We start from the raw sequence: 17,489 nt of genomic DNA on the forward strand, positions 1-17,489 counted from the left end.
AAAGCATGTGGGGATAAAATGTTCCATTATCTCACCGAGATTCAAATGGAAACTTGTCTATGAATATGGGAGAACAATTAGGATAGTTTGGAGGAACCAGCAAGTGCAAAGGCTGAATAGGTGATTGTAAGTTGATAAAACACAAATAAGGCTAACAAAAGAAATAAAACAATAAAAGCTATTAAAAAAAATTCACCTGCAAAATCTGGGAGTCCATACCTGCAGTGAAGCATATTTAGATTTTGAAGATGGGCTTAGAGACACAGGAATGAAAGAACATTTGACAATGGTCCCATGTACCCATATTCAGCAGCAGCTGCTGCAGTTGAATCAACATTTTCAATACTCATGTCTGCTTCAATTCACCATCATCATCATCATCATGTCTGCTTTTCGTGCCACATGAAGTTGAAGCTCTTAGATCTACCATGGGTGATGATGAGTCTTGAACTTGAACACTCTTTGTGGGCACCACAAAACCGCACCAAAATAGCACAGCCACACAATGTTGTCATAACAGACCAAAACAGCAGCACAGAAGGCCCAAAAACTATTAACAGGATCCTACTTACACATTCAGTCAGAAGACATTACCATACCATATTGCAATCGAATGCCCCTTTACCACAATTGTCGCTTGAACCTCTCAATATAACACATTGCGTGGCTGTTGTAGGAGCAACAATAATCAAAGAAGGGTACATAGATTTGTGCTCTACTTAAACTTTTCATTAGGCTTCTCTGAAAATTTGAGCAACTAATTTCTGGAAAATAACAAAGAAATGACTAAGAAAGTTATACTTAGTGAGTATTTAATTGAAACAAACTAAAAAAGAACATTAAAACCTTTAAAATAAAATGCATTTGAGATATTTTTGAAATGTGTTGTTCTCTTAAAATTTAAATCACAGAGTTAAATAAATTTACATAGCATTGCATTTCCAGTTTCAGGAATCACTTTAGCAGCCACATTTGAAACAATATATCAGCAAACCAAGCAAAAGCAAAATTAAAGATAGAAGAATAAGAATCAGAATCCATCTAAAGAAAAAACAACCAAATGCAAAAATCACCAAAATCATGTAAAAAAATAAGAGATAAAAATCAATTGAAAGCAAATGTGGACCTTTCAATACTTGTGCTCTTTTTCTCTTCAGATTCAAGTAACTAAATGTGGGCCTTTCAATACTTGTGCTCTTTTTCTCTTCAGATTCAAGTAACTAAATGTGGACCTTTCAATACTCGTGCTCTTTTTCTCTTTAGATTCAAGTAACTATAACTGTGTGGACCTTTTTTTTTTTAATTGAAAGAAACTTAGAAAAAATGTGAGAAACTCGGTAAGCAGATTTATCGACAGAATCACAATAACCGGCCAGTTAGCTTCTTCGATTTAATATAGCTATAGCCACAATGACACATTCAAGATTAACTGTGTGGACCTTCATTAGAACCTACAAATTAAAAAGTTTAGAACATCAAAAGGTAAGAATTAAAAAAGAAGTTAAGAACAATCAAAAGGTTTATGTCATTAGATAACAAAATTATAAATGTTCAATTAAGTAGTGTCAGAAGTAATGAAAAAATAAATAAACAAACTAACCTAACAGGATAAACTCCATTCTTTCTACTGGACATGACAACAGACATGGGTAAATGCAATATATGAATTAAGTAATAGTAGTTTTAGGACGTTCTACTATAATCACAATGAAACAACTTTTTTATAAGCACAATGAAACAATTGTTCCCCATCTGCAAAATGTGTAGACAAAATTTTATCAAATAAACAATAAAAGATTAACAATCACAACATTCTCATGTCTAATCCATCTCAAGGAAGTTTGAAAATTGAAAAAACCAAAGAAGACACAATCAAAATAGAGAGTTAACTGAATCAGATGCTACATGAAATTTATTTGCAAAAGAATGAACACCGGATATCACACAACCATGATTAGAGAAACAGATTAGAGAGAACATACATACCTTCTATTAGTTTCTTTCATACGGACAACATAATTTGAAGTTATTTAATTCCTCAATGATTCAGTTACTCTCAATTTCACAGCAAATCATCTAATACCATAAAAGATAAAGAATCACAGACAAAACAATAGTTGTAACAAATGAAAGCTAAAAAAAAAAAACTTAAATATAGATGATAGCAGTAGAAGAGGCATTGGTCTGTTTTCATAACCGCAACCACCACCTGAATTCTTCAACCTGCAGTGGGAAGGGTGAATTTCGTGTTTGTGTTTGTGATTTCTGGTGATGCAATTTCACAAAGGTGGGGTCAGAAATTAGGGTTTTCCAACACTTACTTACATACCTGAATCGAAGAAAAGATCTTATAGGAAAAAACGAAAGTACCTCAAGGATGAGATCGCTGGAGAGGATCGAGGGGACTGCCGGCGACAGAGTCATTGTCATGGCGGTGATGGTAATGACGTGATGAAAGTTGACCGCGGCGATGGTTTGTTAACGGTGACGACTGTGACGGTTGGTTAGTGATGACAGATGGATACGGCGTGATAACTTATTGTTTGGTTACTGCACTGATGGTGTGGATAATGAATGGTGATAGTGAACAGAGAATTGAGAGAGAGGGAGATGAAACAATGAAAAAAAAATGGTGTATTGAAGTTGAAAAAAAAGAGATGACACAGATAAAGTAACGTTTTTGGAAAATGAAAAAGAAATTAAAGTGAGGGACACAAAGGTAATTGTGAGATTTGAATTAGGTTTAGGGTTTTCACATTAGCTATGCATTGTGAACCTTCATATTATATATTAAGATTCAATAATACTAGATCCCCTTCCCGTGCTGACGCACGGGCATTTATAGTGTGGATTAAAATATAGTAGAATATAACACATAAAATGTGTACATGTTGGTAAATAGTTTCAAGCCAGTCTTATATAGTAACAAATAAAATTAAGCATAATATGAAAATACAATAAATGAAAATGTTAGATAAAATCAATTACAAAATAAGCTCAATGATTCTTATATTGTATGTAGAAGTTCATACATTCTAAAATACTTCCTTGTATACGACATTGGTTGTGTTATCAATGCAATCACCATTTTCATCAGTTATGAGTATTTTCAAACATTTCCTTGATGTTACCCTAGAAACTGCGACATATAATTGGCCGTGAGAGAATACAGATTGTGGTAGGTAGATGCCAACTTGTTTTAATGATTGCCCTTGCCTTTTGTTAATGGTCATTGCAAAACAAACGGTAATAGGAAACTGCCTACGTTGGAACTTGAAGGGGAATTCTGGTGTCTGAAGGTTGCAATGATAATCTAGGCACATACACCTTGTCCCCAATGTTGCTTCCTGAGGCCACACTTCCTTCTAAAACATATCTCCACATTCTTGTTATTATTAAGCGTGTTCCGTTGTATAAGTTAGCAGTTATGTCCAAGTTCTTCAGTAGCATAACAGGAACTCCTACCTTCAATGTGATCTTGTGGTTTGGAAGACCATATGCACTAATCGTGTTCAAGAATTCTGGTGTGTGAACATCATCAGGCCTATTAGCAACAGTACTACTGGGGCAAGGTGAATCACAACTCAAATATATCCTTTCTTCACCAGGTATCAAAGACATAACATAGTTGTTTAATTTCATCCACAATCACATTCTTAGGCGTCAAAATTGCTCTATCTCTAAAAAACTCTGGATCATCCATATTATGCAAAATAGAAGGGTAAATGCACTCTACAATTGATTCAACATGATCACCTGAACTACGAATAAGCAAGTCGTCGGGAACACATACATTAATTCCATCATCACATATATCCCCGACAACACCATCACCAATACCCAAAACCCATTCGCCAAATTTTCTTAATTCATCAACATCATTTACTTGAACAACCATGTAAAAGTCTCATGTTGGTAGTTAGAGTTAATACCTCACAATGACGCCAGAGACGCGATGAATTAATGCTCATAACAGAAGGGTAAATGCACTCTACAATTGATTCAACATGATCACCTGAACTACGAATAAGCAAGTCGTCGGGAACACATACATTAATTCCATCATCACATATATCCCCGACAACACCATCACCAATACCCAAAACCCATTCGCCAAATTTTCTTAATTCATCGACATCATTTACTTGAACAACCATGTAAAAGTCTCATGTTGGTAGTTAGAGTTAATACCTCACAATGACGCCAGAGACGCGATGAATTAATGCTCATAACAGCAGTGTATATTACTGCAACTTCGGTCATTTGACCGTTTATCTTCACAAACCAAAACAAAGAATGAAAGTAAATCAATCCATTTTAGTTTTACCTTGTATGGACTTACTATTGAGTATAACAATTACACAATTAATTGAATAATAACTGCAAATTTTACCTTGTATAGACTGATTTCCCTTCTTTATGCTCCATAAAATCCATTTAAATTACGGAGTTACAGAGAACCAAAGCCATATTTTCAACATATCAATCATTCAACCTTCAAATGTCATATAACTTAAACCAAAGGAAATCTATAATGTATGCATTTAAAAAAAAGTATAGAGAAAATTCATCCCTTTATTTGGCAGAAGAGAGAAGAAAATAAAATTTAAAGTAAACGCCTTATAAACAATTTTAGGAACCACCATAAAAATCATTAAGTGATGCATATATATGTCCATAATCTCAGTGCATCCCCCCCTCATAATTTAGTATGATCAAACCAGCCCTTGATGATATAATTACACTATCCTATTTCTTACAATAGAAACATCCTTTGACAAACCAATTTCAGAAAATGTCAAACTAACTACGACCACAATTTAATAAAACTCAGTAGTAGCTACAAAATTAACATTTTGAGAAGTTGTAAGGGAATAGTAAGTATACAAACCAATCAGAGCAACAAACAAACATGCTTTTCCGATTGACAAAAATAACATCTTATGAGATTGAGAACCTGAACATTTATGTGGATCTCTTCCTAGAGAAAAGCTAAGAGGTACCAATTGAAAAACAGAGTTTTCAAGCTTAAACTAACACCCCAGTGAGAACGCCTTATAGTCAAAGCAAGGAAGAAAAGCACAGTGAAGACTCAAGCAGATCTTTCCTAGTATTGCAATGTCAAATATTCAATCTCTGTACATTCAAATTTAACACAAATCTCAAAATCGCAGTTCAAACAAAAATTTGTGATTGTGTAAACTTTTAATTAAAATGTGGGAACTTTGTTGAAAATATCATATTTAAAGATTAGAGATATAATCTAATGCATGGACTAAGACACAATGCTATTCAACAAAAGAGAAAAACCCTTTAAGTTAAGCAAATTAGTTGCAGCATCTCATAACAATTGATAAAAGCATCATAATTTAGTATATTTGCGTCTGGTATTGTGTTTCAGTTCAACGAAGTCCCAATAATAATATAGTCCAGTGTGTATAAATGCAAATCATATTAAATATGTCTTAGAGTTTCAAAGCACATTCAAGTGATTTTTTTTATGGCTGCAATTTCCACAACGTTCACATGCTTTTATAGTATAATTTGTGCCGCATAATTCAATGAATTAAATCAACCAAACAAAAAGAACCAATGGTAATTGACAGACCAAAGAAATAAAAGGAACACCTACATGAAGTTTCATAGTGGTGACTAAGAATCATTTGAGTAAACTAAATCAGGAATAAGGTTTTATCTGAACCAAAGGGAAAACAGAGACAAATTAAGGGTTATTGAAAGGAACATGCCTGTCATGGATGGATTCTGTGAGAGCATTGGAAGAGGAGTGAAGGTTAAACAAAATTATTTATGTTAACCTACATACACAACCACGTATAAAAGGAGACCAAACACAAATAAAACAAAAATCAAATGAACTAAATGATATGAAGACATCATGCTTTTGCTCTTAGATATACAAAAAGAAAAATAAAACCGTGTTGTTTGATGGAGCGATCAACTCAACACCAAAATTTGGAGTTGCATGATGATTTCCACACCAAAAGGTTGGTCCATAAATCTGAACAATATTAGACATGTGATGGTTATCTCCTAGGCTTTCAAAGAGAAAAATCATACTAAAACACAACCATGACAGCAACAGCTACCACAACACCTTACTCTGTAGATATGAAGAGTGAATATGCTTATCACTCCATGAAAAATCAAGCTTCCCCTGTTCTGCATCTGTCTCAGTTGTAAATGCACATGTCATTCATTAATCAACACCACATTCAATTTTACGTCCATATAAAATTAAGGCTTGATTTTGTTTTGTTTAACTTCGAATAATAATAATTGAAAGCAAAATACATTTTCTTTGCTGCCCCTGCAAAAGAGAATCCCCTAATAAATGAGAAATAAAATAGAGAATTGTGAAGCGCAACCTCAATGTCTGCATGGAAGAGGTAGAGTTCGGAAAACTCGCCGTCGTCGGAAACATTTTGCTTAACAGACTCGTATCCGCCACCCTCGCCGAATATCAATAAACCTTCACTTGCACCATGTCTGCAGAAAATTATTACTGCTATTTGGCTTTGAATCAAACACCTTACATACGCGATAAGAAAACAAATAAACATGATTGGAATTAGAATGAATGGAAATAAATTATGTCGAGAGAGAGAGAGAGAGAGAGAGAGAGAGAGAGAGAGAGAGAAGCGTATAAAGAAGCTTCAATGAGAAAAGGATAGTGCTTGATTGATACATACCTGCGGGAAGTGCGAAAACGTTTAATTACAACCACCAACATCACTCACACTCCCTATTCTGAAGGTGATGCTTGTATTTCAGGTCTTTTTGGCTGGCTGGAGTGCTAGTTGCTCAGAATAAAGGAAAAGGTTCAAACTCGGCACAAGCAACGTGTGTGTTCTGCGTTAACGGTGTTTAACTATAGGGGACGTTAGCGTTGAATAATAAATAGAGGGAGTGTGGGTAACTTATTTCATGGAGAATTTGGTCGACACTGAGGGAATGAATGTAAACAGAAGATATCCAGAGTAACATGGCTATACCAATGGGAGAAGAAATTGATAATTGTTTGGGTTGTTAGCTTGAACATGATTTTTCTATGTGCATAAGGAAATAAATTGGGGAAAGATAAAGAATAAGAAGACATAGGGAGATGCGATTTTGCTTTGGAATGATTTTGATTTTCTAGAGCCCAGCGTAAGACATACAGCCACACCTTGTGGGGAATACAAACACATTTAATGCTTGTGTGGAGATTAGCATAGATGCATCTAATGGCTAGAACAATTTGGAGCCAAAACCATCAAGATTAGGGTTGGCACAAATTGTTAGCAATGTTATTCATATTAGAAATAAGTATGATTTAACTTGCCTAATATGTTTGGTTAAGGTTAATATACACTAGTTTAAAATCAATTTGATTGTATTCAAGAGTGTGTTAAAAAGTGAGTATCGCTAACATTCCTCTTATATTCAAATTTACTAAAACCGCAGACAAAATGAAGTGTTGACATGGTTAAGGTGAAAAATCGCCTAAATAATGTCAAGGAGGTGAAACTAATATCTCTAATTTCAAATACCAAGAATAAATTAGTTTCACGTTAAGATATTTTTTTTAGGGAGATGAATAGCTTATTTGGTTGTGGTAAGGGATTAAGGAAAAGCTTCATGTTAAAGAGTTACAACTCTAGGTTTGAATCTTGAAAAAAAAAATAACATAACAATTAACATACTAACGTTTGTTATTAAAAAAAGTTTCACTTTAAGTGAATGATGCTTTCATGAAAATTTTGAAAACTATGAATCTTAATTCAAATTCATAATCTTAGAGAAGAAGTCGTCCATATAAGTAAATAAATAATCACATGTTACATGTGTCACGTGTGCAAAATATTTCAACTCTCAATTAACCGAAATATGTAACACGAGTATAACGTTTTGAATGATATTTTATTTTATTTTAGGGGAATAACGTTTTGAAAAGTAAAATACCAAAATGCATCAAAAAATATAAAAATAAATATTAGATAAAAGATAAAAACATAAAAGTTATCCCCTAAAAAATGAAAATTATATTTTATCATTTTAAATAAGTGTTCTTAATAAAATACATTTTAAATAAGTGTAAATTATAAAGACTTCTCATTTATCCTAATAGCAAAATTATGTATTTGTTTCTATTTTCTAACACAAAAGGGAAAAGATGGTATCATCCAGACCAACCAGATTTTTAAGAATGATGTAATTATTAATCTTTTCATATAAAAAATTTCTAGTTGGTAGAGGCAGACCACACACAGTTTATGGGTAAACACAACCTACCATTTAGTTTGGTTGAGTATGTACCTTATCCAATCAATAAATGTTATGTCATATTTTTATATTAATTTATTTTAAAATAATTTTAAAATGTCAAACAAATTTTTCATAGAGGATATCGGTACCCAATCAAGCTCCAAAATATCTTAGAATTTACCCAGTTTATGTCATAATTTCTAGCTGCATAAATAACAAATATGTTATTGTGCTGAAAACCTATTTGGCATAAGGATGAAATGCAAAATCTTGACCAAAAAATGTAAAATTTCGCCAATAAATCTATCTAATTATTAAAATGTCAATTCCTGAATCAAATATTCACTTTTTTTTTCCTTCTAAAAAGTCAACATAGAAACATGAAGAAAATGTTAAAATGGTTTTCTTAGTGGGTTGTAGCTAGCTAAGTTGTTGACATGAAAAAGAATTATGTAACTTTCCGAGTCACTGTTGTGTTTTAATCTTTGGATAAACAATGTGCGAGACGTTGTCACTCTAATCCATAAATGCATCAAAATTACTAAAAGATCAACAGGTAAAAATTTTGTTGGTCATTTTGGTTTTCTAATATGGTTTTTTTGCAATCAATTCCGTCCTCTTATGTGTTTTTTATTTGTTAACTTAGTCGATAAAATTACTAACAAAAGAGAGATCAGAGATGCATTTGGAATATTTACAGGCAACATGCAAAAACAAACATATTGCTAATTATGATTACAATTAGGAATCAGAGAGTATGAGAAAATTAGGTGACATAAAAATGTATGAAGAAATCTGAAGTATATTTCTCAACAAAATGAGAAGGAAGTTATGTTTATAAAGGTCAAGACAAAAGTGAGTTTAGCTAATAATTGGCCTGATTAGCTTAATTTAGGATAATCTGAGTTTAGTTCTTTATGCTAAATGACTAAACCCACAGGGCCACAAGAATATCAAGAAAAAAAATGCATTAAATTTAAAACCAAGATGCAGCATGGACTACTTACGATATTAATTTATGTTGGTAGATTGGATCTTATATGGAATAAATTATGTTGGCATATTTCTCTATTTTTGTATGCTGCAAAGACCAATGGACATGAAAAGTTTAGAAAATGTTTTCTCAAGTAACTAAGTAAATGTAGAGGTCATTCCTATTCCAACCAAAGAAGACATCCATATATACAAATATTTTGAGTTAATTAGTCCAGTTGGGTCAATGATGCTTGGGATATCAAATCACATGGATGTCTACACTATCCCTGTTCGTAGATTTTTACCGTTAATGAGTCAAATTAGAAAACATAAAAGCTTTATGTAAGGAAAATGAGATGTTAACATTTAGATATATACTAGCTAGTAAAATAAGAGAAAATGACCAACCAAGCCTTAACCAAATGAGAAAAATGACCAACCAAACCTTCAAAATGAGCCTAATTACATAAGAACCAAGACACTTCCTCTATAAATACTTCTTCATTCCTCCCAATATTTATCTTAGACACTTAGAGAATTTTAAAGATACCTTAATTGTGGTGAGTTTTCCTTTCCTTTCTCCCTCTTCATTGGCTAGGTTGGTGAGCATCAGTGAAGAACTCCAATTTCTTCTATCCTATCTTTATCTTTTGTTAATGATATTTTTCTAGTTTTTTTTTATGCTTAAATTCCATTTTATATTTAAGCTTTTTATTTAAGTTCAAGCATTCATTTTGTTATTCAAGTTCTATATTCATGTTCAATTTTTTTTTTATTAAGTTCAAACACTTGATCTATGTGCAAGTTATATCTATATTTATGTTCGAGCTTTTGTTTTAAGTTCAACCAATTTACTAAAAGTTTAACACTTTGAATCTTGTCATGGCTTGAACATAAACTAGAAACATTTATTTATGGTCAATTTTTATATTTATGCTCAAGCATTTTATTTATGTTCAAGCTTTATATTTGTGCTCAAGTTTATGTTAAGTTCATGTATAATGATCGAAAGTTATGTTTGAAGGTTAAGTCTGGTGTTAAAGTCTCTATTTTGTGTTTAAAGTTTCAATTTCAATGGTTGAAGACTGAAGCTTTGTTCCAAAATTAAGTTGGGACCAAGATGCGATCCTTCCTTTTAAGATGAGGTGATCTTGTGTTCGATTATTTTTTGTTAACTTGAAAGTTTGGCAATGGACTATAAACTAAATATCATGATTTATTTGTAAATAAAATGCTTCCTTATTATTTTTTATTTTTTTTTGAGGGAATTATTTTATTTTTTTTGTCTCAACTTGTTTAAGCTTATATATGGTGAGACTATGGCTGATTTAGTCGACCACGCCTTGGATTGCATATCCCTTAATATACACACTCTCGTGGATTGCCATCACGTTGATTGCAGACTTCAATCATTTTTAGGACGATGATTGTATCATTTGAATGAATTTTTACAAACGATTAGAATGATTCATTTCTAATAATTTATTCAAATGGCAGCTTTCATTGTGCTTGAAAGCTTTAAATTTGCATGAGTGAGATGACAACACAACAACCAAAGCTTTAAATTTGCATCAGTGAGATGATAAAACAACAACCAAGTGTTATCTCATTAAATAGGGTTGATCACATAAATCAAATTACGTCATAGTGTTCTATTATAAATCATATTTAGATTTAAATTATTAATCTATAAATCTTTTTTAATAATTTTTTTATGTCATCTTCTACCTCTTGTAATTTGACTATCCTCCATTTTATATAGTCTCCATAGTACAAAATTTATAGGTCTTTCTCTATACATGTCTAAACCACCTGAGCCTATTTTCCACAGTCTTTTCTACTATAGGTGTTTCATCTACTCTTTCTAATGTTGTCATTTCTAATCATATCTCATATAGTCTTACAAAAAATCTAACACAACATCCTCATCTTCACTACACTTACTTTATTCTTGTGTTGGTTCTTAACCGCCAAACTTTCTGTTTCATATAACATCGACGGTGGAATAATTTTTTGATAGAATTTCCCGTTCAACTTAAGCGGCACCTTTGCAATGATAAAATTGAAAAGTAGCATGTTGAATATCGACTTAAGCTCTGCTATTAAATTTTGTGGACCTTCCATTGGTCCTTATCTTCTCAAGGTATGTTCCAATTCACTTGTCTTTTTTACTTCTTTTCTTAAAACCCTTTAGGTGTTGGGCACTTTGAGAATTCTTGAAGTTAAAGAAAGTGATTTTAGAGATGATATGTAAGTAAAGAGAGAGTTTTTTTTGAAACTTTGTGGAAATTGTTTATTTGACTATTAAGGGAATGAATTACATTTGTTATTATCTACACCCTCCGGTCATAAATATAAGCAAAAATTTACTTTTTAGGTTCATTCAATAAATGATGTATGTGGTCTATTTAATAGTCTACATACATCATTTATTGGATGAACCTAAAAAGTGAATTTTTGCTTATATTTGTGATCGGAGGGTGTATGTATTTATACACAAGCACAAAAATATACCTAACTTGCTAAAATTTCAACGATTAACAAACTCATAACTACCTTGTGTGATAAGAAACTAACTTGTCATAAAATTAACACTATCAAACTTGAATTTCCACTTCATCCTTAGGTGCTTCTTCATATATTTACTGTGTGCTTATGGCAGTTCATAAAGTGTATGGACCTACTTTTGAAGGATATGTTCTATGAAATGTAAATTATAGTTAGTGGCATAATTTTTTTTCACACTGATTCCAAGGGTTAGTCTGAATTTCATTCCATGTAAACAAATTACAATGAACTCAAAGGGAGTGGTTGAATTACTTGTTTGTTGGATTAGTTTTGCAGATGGAATTACCTGAAGATGTTAAGAAATTTCAATCAATAAGCTTTACCATATTATATATGTGACAAGAAATTTGTTCTTTCTTCCCTTGCATCCTTTAGCAAAACCTTGTTAAGAGCTACCAACAAGACATGTATACATTCATAAACCACAAACTTCCACACCCCAACCTTGTATTACATAAAAAAGTAATGAAATAAAAACTAACTTATGCAAATATAATAACTTTTCGCCGCTTTCTATATAAGAACTCTTCGCACTTTACTGTTGGAGGTTTTTTCTAGCTTTTGTGTTGCTATCCAGAATGCAACTACAGTTAACTGCTGTTGGACGTATTTTAGTATTTTTGGGTGTTAATTAGCAATTTTTGAAGTTAGAAGAACAATTCTTGATCTCAATAAGTTTAGGACTATTCCAAGTAAGTGCAAACAAATTAGATGTTGTGAGCTGATGACAAAAGATCAAGTTTTATGGACTTCAAATCACCAAGAAACAGGCAAATTGGCAACATTTTGATCATTCAGAAATTGAGTATATTCAAGATCTAAATGAAGAAAACCTTTAGACTAGGATCATCAAGAAAAGATTCCATCATAATTATGTCCAAAGCAATTTTAGAGAACAAGCCTCGTTGAGAGTCGGTCCTAAGATATTGGATGATCTAGGTTATATAAATAATAGTGACCCTCTTAATTATAAATTTAGAATTTTTGTGTCGGCGGAACTTGAACAAAAAATTGGGATGTCAAAGTGAAGAGAAAAAAATTTAAATTACAAATTTACAAAAAATAAATAAATAAGAAAATAAAATCATTGATGTATAATAACATTAGTAGGGCTTCTTCATGCAAAAGATAATACAAATGGGGTCCAAGTCTTAATTCCGATAAACAACTAAATTTATTCCTCTTATATATTGATATAAAATGACATACATCTTGTTAAGAAACTAGTATAAAGCATTTAGTATTATTGTTTCTTGTTTTGCAGGGCCAATGTGGTGGAAGCACAACGTTTACTCACTATTCTTAAAACTTAGGCAGCATCTGGACAAGAAATTAACTTATCAAAGTCTGAGTTGTTTTTCAGTCGCAATATGAGTGAGGCAACACAAGAGGATTTGTCACGCATTATTGGTGTCCGGCATGTGATGGGTACTGGAAAGTATTGGGGATTATCTTCGATGATTGGTAGAGATAAGAGGTCTGTTTTTTCTTTTATCAAGCATCGTATTTGAAAACGAATAAACGCATGGAGGGGACGAGCATTATCGAAGGCGGGCAAGGAAGTTATGATCAAATCTGTGTTACAATCTATTCCTTCATACATAATGAGTATTAAACTTCTACCGAATTCAGTTATAGATGATATTGAGAAGATGATCAATGCGTTTTAGTGGGGCGGAAGGAGTAACAACCATGGGATTAAATGGATGGCATGGGAATGCGTGGCATGCCCTAAAGAATTTGGTGGAATGGGGTTTAGGAATTTCAAAGCTTTTAATCTCGCTATGATAGCTAAGCAAGGATGGAGTTTTTGGTCGAAACCTGAATCTCTGGTTGCTAGAGTTTTTAAATCGAGGTATTTTCCCAGTTCTTCATTTTTAGGTGCCAAATCAGTTATAACCCGAGCTTTGCTTGGCAGGGTATTTGGAATTCACGTCAGCTACTTTTATATGGATGTAGGTGGACAATTGGAAATGGGCAGCAGGTCAGCGTGATGAATGATCCATGGATTTGAGGTGTTCAAGGTAGCTGGATCCAATCCCACAAAGTCAAGGTGTGCATAGTTTGAGTGTGTCTGACTTGATAGCTGTCGGGGAACGGATTTGGAATATTGATAAGATTGAATCTTTGTTTTCATATGATATGGTGCAAGCTATTATCGACACACCACTGTTTGCGGAAGTTCAGAATGATAGAATAGCGTGGATGATGGAACGTAATGGGAGGTATACTGTTAAGACTGGTTATAAACTGGCTATGATGGAGTTACTGCATACTGATCGATTCTATGTTGATGGAGAGTTGCATAGAATCTGGAAGGTGAATACCCCTCATAAAGCTCGTAATTTACTATGGAAGATTTGCAGAGAGTGTGTTCCGACTCGACTCCGGTTACAATCACGACATGTACAGTGTGAGATGATCTGCCTTGGTGTGAGACAACTGTTGAGGATGATTGGCATGCTTTTATGGGTTGTACGGTGGTGCGTGAGAGTTGGTATTGGGCAGGGCTTTTGACTGTGCTGCAATCGCGAATTAGAACTATGAGTAGTTTGACAGATTTTGTTTTTGATATATGTCGTTCAGAAAGCTGAGACATTGCTGGTCGGGTGGCTTTACTTCTTTGGCAAATTTGGGCTGCACGTAATGATGTCATTTGGAGTGACGCTCATCATACTTCAACGATCATTGGGAGGACAGCTCTAGATGCATGGCAGCGATGGCAAGAGGTTCATAAACAACCTTCACCGCTAGTTGTTCAACACAAGTAGAATAGAGTGCAAGGTAACACCTTAGTTTGGGAGAAACCGAGCGAGTCGTGGTTGAAGTGCAATGTGGATGCTGCGTTCCATGACCGTAACCATATTACATCTTTTGCGTGTTGTGTTAGAGACTCCAGCGGGCAATTTATTCGGGTTCAAATGAAATGGCAATGAGCAAATATGACAGTATTGGAGGGGGAGGCAGTAGCCTTACTCGACGCCCTTCAATTTGCTGATGAGAATAGATGGAACCGGATTGTCTTCGAGTCCGACTCATCTACTCTAGTGCAAAGCTCTATCGTCTCCGAGCCATGGTGATTCGGAATTTTGTGCTATTGTTTCTAGTATTATTTATCAGTTATCTTTACATTCTAACTTCAAGGTGAAGTTTGTTAGGAGACAAGCGAACATGGTTGCTCATACGTTAGCTAGGGCGGCCTGTTCTTCGGCTAGTCATCGTATTTTTTATTCTTATCCTTCTTGTATTGAACATTGGTTGATTACTGATAATAGTTAACTTTGCTTCGGTCAAAAAAAAATAGTTAACAAAAATATTAAAACACAATTAATATTTTATTCATTTTAAATTAAAACATTAATTTTGAGTATTAGATAAATCACATACAATTGATTTTTCTCTCAATTTCATTAACTATACATGACTCTTAGACTCATGCATTTCAATCAGAAATAACACCGCCAACTACATGAATGAAACATCAATATATCTGATGAAAAATATGTATCTCTTTTATTCTTTATGTATTAAATATGACTCTTGGATAAATGAATTTCAATCACAAAAACTACATGAAATACATGAACAAACCATCAATATGATTCATATATCTCTTATTCTTCATGTATTAAATATAAGGGTTAATTAAGTAAATAGTTCCGGTAAACATTCAGAATTTTATTTTTAGTCCCTATAAAATAAAATCACACTTTTTAGTCCCTATAAATTTTCCATCAGTGTTTTTAGTCCTTATAAAAAATTTCTATCTGCATTTTTAGTCCCTGTCAAAAATTTCCATCAACATTTTGGTCCCTAAAATGCTTAAGGAAAATGTCACAGGGAATAAAAAGTGTGATTTTATTTTGTAGGGACTAAAAACAAAACCGTGAATATTTATAGGGACTAAAAACTTAATTAACCCTAAATATAACTATGTGAATCATGCATGTCATGAGAAAATAAATTATATATATGTTAGAAATACAAAGTGATTGTAAATTTAAACTCATATTACATGTATATATTATGTATCTATCATCTATCAAATAATTGATTTTATTTTTTAGGGTTAATACCTCAAATAGCCCCTGTAAGAATAAAAACTATGATTTCACCAATGTAATTTGAGGTATTAACCCTATATTTTATAAATAATCACATAAATTTCTATGACATTTAACAATTTTATGGAAAGATTATAAATTACATCATTTACCCTTTTAAAATTAGATGAGAAACATCAATAACATTAATTTACTTATCTAGTCTCATTTGTTTTCATCTATTCTTTTCTATTTTCTTCTTTTTCCATCTTTTTAATTTTTATCTTTTTAAAATTCATTTTTACGAATGCATGAATATCAAACAATTGTATTGTTTCAAAAAAAATCAAACAATTGTATTCCTCTAACATATACTGTTATAAATAATTTAGTGTACATCTAAATATTTATACATTTATGTGTGTATTACTAACAAATATTGGTGCCCATATGTATATTTGTTATTCAAACATATCTACTCCTTTCATCCCGTTTTACTAGAACACTTGAAAAATAACACAGGTATTAAGAAAAGTTGTAGGAGTAATAAATTTGTGTGAAATACGCATGACTATTACAAAATTACCCTTTATATATAAATGAATTCAATGTTACTTCTCATATTTCAAGTAAAATTAATAGTATTAAGAAGGGTTATATTGGAAAAAGAGTAATAAATGCATATAGTAATTTGAAGTGAGTAATATATTTAGAAACATATTTTTTTTTAACTAGTCTTATAATTAGGGACAAGGAAGTATTCAATAATAATAATAATAATAAAAATAACAACAACAACAACAACAACAACGTCCCCGTGAGCTTAGCTCAGTTGGTAGGGACAAATGCATAATATATGCAGGGCCCGGGGTTCGAACCCCGGACACCCCACTTCTCCACATTAAAACCACATTAAAAATGTGTGAGCTCCAGCCATTAGGCTACCTGACCAAAAAAAAAAAAAAACAACAACAACAACATCAATAATAATAATAAAAAAAATTCTACAATCAAATACCTAACTGTAAAAATGTCGAAATTGCTAAAAAGAGCGATGTGATTGAGGTTCAAACTCTGTCTCCTCCTTTTCATGTGTGAGTTTCGATGGTTATTTGTCATTTAGTCTATCTCTAAAAAAAATTGGCAACATAGCAAAAATGGGGGCAGTCCACCATTCGGGCTACAACTGACTTGAGCAACTCATCTGAGATTTTTAGAGACGTAAAAAAAATAATGATCTCTTCAAAATCATTGAGGAGTCAATGAAATGCAAATTAGCAAACATCGGTGCTTTGGTTGATAACAACTGGAAAATGAAAAAGACATAACGTTGTCTCACAGATAGCCTTGCAACAGACTGCAGTGGACATTACAGAGCGTTGATGGAGAAAGAATTATCTCGAGATACGAGCAAGTTAAGGAACAAATCACAATATCAATTTAGTTTCAAGGTTTACATCGTTTTGTCCATATTATTTTAAGACTAAATATAGTTAGTATATGAATGATAGTGTAATGGAGAAGTTTCACTAATATTATGGTCTGGTTTTAAGTTTAACTTGGTGTTTGTCAGATTTAACTTTTGATAGTTTGGAAGATTATTTGTGTCATATAACATGTTTTAGTTTTATTTGCTAG

General features: G+C 32.6%; 1 non-coding gene and 1 pseudogene across 1 annotated transcript; both read right to left on the reverse strand.

Moving 5' to 3' along the window:
* Positions 1-1,321: 1,321 nt before the first annotated feature.
* LOC146913588 (small nucleolar RNA snoR109) lies at positions 1,322-1,408 on the reverse strand. Its single transcript, XR_015016924.1, has one exon. It is a non-coding gene; the product is annotated as a small nucleolar RNA snoR109 (small nucleolar RNA).
* Positions 1,409-2,984: 1,576 nt separating this feature from the next.
* LOC146913589 (uncharacterized) lies at positions 2,985-3,980 on the reverse strand (annotated as a pseudogene).
* Positions 3,981-17,489: the final 13,509 nt, after the last annotated feature.

This window comes from Medicago sativa, chromosome 6 (assembly GCF_051527215.1).
Source record: "Medicago sativa cultivar Bolivia chromosome 6, Bolivia_mono, whole genome shotgun sequence".
In the NCBI taxonomy this organism is placed as follows: Eukaryota; Viridiplantae; Streptophyta; class Magnoliopsida; order Fabales; family Fabaceae; genus Medicago; species Medicago sativa.